The 5,305-nt window shown below is 39.2% G+C and overlaps 1 long non-coding RNA gene across 2 annotated transcripts; it reads right to left on the bottom strand.

The window, feature by feature from the left end:
- Positions 1 to 660: 660 nt before the first annotated feature.
- Positions 661 to 4,511, bottom strand: LOC130577710 (uncharacterized). Of its 2 annotated transcripts, none has more exons than XR_008965801.1 (3): positions 4,424 to 4,511; positions 3,913 to 4,090; positions 661 to 1,391 (listed from the first exon to the last, which is right to left on the bottom strand). It is a non-coding gene; the product is annotated as an uncharacterized LOC130577710 (long non-coding RNA). The 2 variants fall into 2 exon arrangements; XR_008965800.1 differs by lacking the exon at positions 661 to 1,391 and adding an exon at positions 2,810 to 3,193.
- Between the last annotated feature and the right edge of the window lie 794 nt (positions 4,512 to 5,305).

Below are 5,305 nucleotides of genomic sequence, written 5' to 3' on the forward strand. Positions count from 1 at the left end.
CCATCACTGTCACCAGAGTTCAGTGCAAAACYAAGTCATTTTATAGTCTAATCAAGGCAAATGGTTCACTCTGTTCTTCTTCATAAGCTTCCAGAACTAAAACATGGATAAGACAAAAATAACCCCCTGTAAACTAGTCTTGTAAATTCTACCCAGCCTGACACACATTTCATCCTGGATGCTGGAATGGGGGTGTCTTTCAGAGCCAGTCCTGGACAGTGTACTTAGAAATCTTCAGTTCACAATGTGCCATGATCAAATGTACACCACAGTGTTTGCCTTTACAGATATTTCTTTTTAAAATTATTAACCATATATATGCTATTAATGAATATAGAACATTTTATAATATAACATAAAAATATTCACGTAAAATATCAACATGAAGAGAAGATGGAATAAATATCCAGAGCAATTTGTGCTTTCAAAAGTATTCTTTGAGAGAAATCAAAGGAACTTTGATAATTCAAACTATTGAAAACCAGACTTGATTTTAAAAAATAATATTTCCATTGTAACCACCTGTAAAGCTATTCTTTATAAACTCAGCTACCTTCAGTCTGAGATTACTAGGGAAATGAGACACAGATTCTCCAACATCTGTTTTGTAAAAAAAAAAAACAAACAAAAAAACCAGAAACAAAAACAAAATAACCATAATGGAAATCCAACCTTGAGAGACACACATTTTGTTCCATTCTAGGCTTTGATCCATGTTCATGTATGACTAGTTTTTTGGGATGCTTTCACATTCCTAATCCCAGCTTCAAAGTCTTTGYATCTGTTAGATCTGTCACCATGTCMCAAAGCTGTACCCATGGTTACTGCTGATGGAGTTCACAGTTACAGTGGAAAGTGACGACTCAGACCAATGGTTAATGTTCCAGTCATGGAACACCAGGAAGGGATTTKAAGGATCATCTGGTCCAAMCTTTCTTGGCAAAWTCACAGTGTAGACTGCACCCAGATTAGCAAAGCCATCAGCACAGGGAATGCAGTGCATCAGCCCACGGTCTGGGGACATCAGACACAGGCAGCACCTGCACACATTTCCACTTGATCCTCAAACCAGCATCAGCAGCATGCCTGCCTCAAGAAATTCCATCTCCCTACAGCATAAGATTCCTTTAGCTGACTAGTTTCTCCTTCTTCTTTCACTTATGAAAGCTTTCCCAAAATGCACAGCTACTGACTTATTCACCATTTTCCACAGAACTCGGTTTTGTTTTCTTTCGGTGACATTCCAAGCCCTGCTTGCTGCTCAGAAAACCTCAACGTGATCCGACACTTTGAACTTGGAGACAGACATAAGTAGGTCTGACGGGAAGCCTTCCAAAGTGTAATTGAGACTGCTGGTTTTTCAGTGCAGCCTTTTCAAAGACATACAGCATCTAGGAAACAAAAAAAAAAAAAAARAAAAAAAATGTTGGTAATTCACCCCTGGACTAACCCCAATTACATATCTAACCTACCCAAAACATCACCTTCTAATTTTACTCCATATTCTTTATAGCATTCTTCATATGAGCTAGTTTTAATACAGCCTAATCAAAGCTGTACTTACTGGATAATTGCTTTGACATTGTTCCTGTGTCTAAAATGCAAAATARCAGTATTCTACATGTTTAATTTGGTGGGCAACATATCAAATGGCAGTTTGAAATAACGTAATGCCTGAAGAGGAGGCAAAGAAGAGAGCGTGAGTGCCTTCATAACCAGAACCTAAGTGAGATATTTCCATTTCCCCTATGGCACAGCAGATAAAGCAAATTACAGTTATTTAATTTATGCTTGGACAAAGAAGAATGGAATTCTTTTAATTCTCATTTTCCGTCTGAGAGTCAAACACTTCTGACGTAGATGCAGAAGAAACCACAGCCTCTCCTTGGCTCTACAGGAGAGGCAACATGGGTTTTCAATCACACCTCGGACTCCTTTCTGCAGCAAGACACAGCCAAAGCTCTTGTTTATCTCTCTAAAGCCTGTTTGTGTTGGATGGTTTCTAACAGCATTATTTCCATTTCTATTCTGTACCACATTATTGTAAGACAAGCAGGAAAAGTTATTTGCCTGTCTTTCATTCTGTCTGCTTCTCCACATTGTATTTCACCTTCACTGGAGACTTGAAGACCTGGAGATCCCAGCTGAAGGTTTTGAAGCTCACACTGCCTGGAAATTGTAATTCTGATGATGACTTAAAATATGAAGCCCTTGTCCAGAAAACCAGTGATTTTTAACAAGTTTAAAACCTGTCCTAATGCTCTGATCTAAACCAGCTGCTCACATTATGTAGTGACAAGTGAACATGATCCTGAAACAGAACATGTGCATCACCAATAGTTCTATTTCTATAGCCAATCAAAAKAAACCATGAATCCCAAAATAATATCAGCTCTAAAGAGATTCCAATATTAATTCAGTTTGAATTCAAGTTTATCGGAAAGAAAGAAATACATCTAAAACAGAACTACCCTGTCTTCTCTGTCCTGGTTTTCTCTGAGCCTGTTTTGATTTTGATTACATTTCACATTGATTTTCAGGTTCAAATAAAGGTATAATCCTACTGAGTTACTCCGCAACTGATGTTAAAACAGAAAACATGCAAGTAATTGATTTTTTTGTTGTTCAGTATCCATCAGGAAAAAAAAAAAAMCAAACAAMAAAACAACCAAAAAGAAYAAGTTAGTTGTTATTGTTTTGGGCCTGTCCCAAACTGAAATGTTTCCACATACTCAGCCAATTAAGACAGATCATTTGAGATTAAACAAAACATTTCATTCAAGCAGAAATAAATCAGACATACTAAGTAATACCAGCCAGCCAGAGTCAGAAAGCATTAACAAAAAGAGCCCTTCATGTGCCAGAGGTGSTGATCCCGTGGCTCTCGGGTCCCGATGTCCCACAGGCAGTCCAGGGCTCGTTCCCGTGTCAGGCTGGGTACATAAAGCAGCAGGGTTGGGTTTTGTGGGAATGTGCTGGCTGTGTCCTCTGAGCCCTCYTCTAGGAGAAAGGAGCCAGCTGTGGCCAACACTCTGCCTGGATCGGTGACAAGTGACATGTTGAGCCTCGGGGAGCTGTTGTCACCTCCTGCCTGTGACCTTCTCTCAGAGTTTGCTCCGCTTTTTTGTTAGAGCGTTTTGCTCCTTGCTCATGTGAAATAAGGAACGTCACTCACAACAAGTTTCACCTTTTCCTGATGGAAAATCACCCAAAATATGGGTTAGTGAGCATTAACACTGCCCTGAGCACTCCAGGAAGAAATTTTGCTTGTCACTCAGGTAGACCAGAGCAGAAGATTGGGACATGATGGGAACAAACCCTGCTCAGCATTAGTCCTAGGATATATTTTTCTTCATCTTATATTGCCCAAAGTAGAATACTTTGAGAAGTAAATTGTTCACCTAAAAACAGTTTGTCAAAGGAATTAAAGAAAAGGACACATATATCTGGAATTCCTTTGGGTTTTAGTGTAGACCAATGTGACAGCTCAGATTTCCTCAGAAATTATTTAAATTTCTAAATAATTTCATGCTTTTGCTTTTCTTTTATAAAATCTACATGTTCATAGTAAAATTTCTCCTGAAAACATAAACAATCTTTAAGCTTTAGGATAACTATGAGACTGATCCTCTTCCTATGAAGCTTTTTCTGGAGAAGAAAAGGCTAGAAYTTTAGCATGTAAATTAATTACATAGACAAAAAGTAAACACAGTTAGTAATGGAAGCATCATCCACACAAGGGTACAAGGTCAGCAYATCTGTTTTTTCAGTGTAATAAAGGACACCATTCTTTACTGTTCTTTACTTTTGACAGCCAAGTTTTGTCAAACTGTTGAATTTAATAAAAACTGAGGGTATTGCATTGTCAAAGTTCACTTAATGCCTGAAGTGAAATGCAGATGTTTAACTTACCGCAAACATCGATATTTTGTTTAYTTAACAAAGGGTTTGAGGAATTCATGTGCCTCTTCTAGAGCCACATTGCTGCTTTCTGAGGCTGCTCTTGCTGATGTCAAACCCTCCTGGCTTAAATTTGGGTCAACACGGACTGCACTGCGGTAATTGAAGGGAGGACTGGGAAGTTGCAGGCCTGTGAACAAAACAAGAAGTGTCTTCATGGTTGTAGGTAGCAGCTGCCTAAAAAAAAACCAGCAGGGATATGAAGGAAAGAACAAGAATTTCTGCRAGATGTTAAACAGAATTAATTCATTTTTTCCCCCTCAGGAATAAAATTCGGTAGCAATTCAGAGTTGTATCATTAGAATTTTCTAGTATCAGGGTAAGTCAAATGTCACAATGAAATGATGAATGTTTTAAAAAGCAGGCAGATTTCCCGTCACATTTCACCTGTTGAAATCTTTTTGACCCTTTTCTTTTGTAGCTTTTCTCTTAAACCATGTAGGGAAAAGCAAGTCCTACTCACCCTGCTTCCTTTGGACAAGCTGCTTCTGCTGAGGAGACAAAAGGATGTGAATTGCAGATCGTGAAATGGCTGACTTCAGCCTGGAGTCTTGAGCTACCAAAAACAAATACTAAGTCAAAGGGAAATGTTAGTGGGATTTTCATCATTTAAAATAAGTGATTGGCCCCTGATCAGGACAGCCTTCAAGCACCCAAAGTGTTTCTGCAGAGATGTACCACACTGGTTAAATAGCAGAGCATTAGTCCTGCTGAAATATATGAAAAATCTTAATAGGATGAGAATGCCACTTCACAGGCGTGAGGATCAGTCACCAGGRTTGTGTCCCTAATTCATATTCACCCCACAAAGCAGTAGCCTCCCTCAGCTACCCCAGCAAGTGAATGCTCTCTGGAACAYGACAAGCTTTTGTGTTGGCTCTGCWCATAATGGAAATGTTGCTTAAGAGTTGTTGAGCAATCTCCTGTAAGGAAATTTGTAATTATGAGAAACCTTTTCCTAAGGGATTTTCTGTTTTGAAAGATGTTATGTGCTATGATTTGTGGGGTGTTCGAACTTGAAAATCCTTGCGGTCGGGAGCAAAAGGTCTTTGTTTGAGAGCTTGGTTATTTGAGGGCTTCTTGTTTGGGAATTTTTCAGCACTGTAAGCCCAATAAACATTTAATTCCCCATTTTCCCCCAAACTCTCTTTGTAGCTTCTGTTTTGTTATCACCTCCCTGACTGCACTGATAATCCAAGCCCACATAAGGTGCATATTAGCACATTGCACAATTTCAGGCCCCTTTGGCATGGCACCAGACAGCAGCTGATTCAGACACAAATGGAGTCACTGGGAACCTTTTCCTTGACCTCCCAGGGCTTCAGGAAGGCCTGAGAAGATCAAC

The sequence above is a fragment of the Malurus melanocephalus genome, unplaced genomic scaffold (genome assembly GCF_030028575.1).
Source record: "Malurus melanocephalus ecotype Western Australia unplaced genomic scaffold, MMel_1.1 scaffold_8, whole genome shotgun sequence".
Taxonomy (NCBI): domain Eukaryota; kingdom Metazoa; phylum Chordata; class Aves; order Passeriformes; family Maluridae; genus Malurus; species Malurus melanocephalus.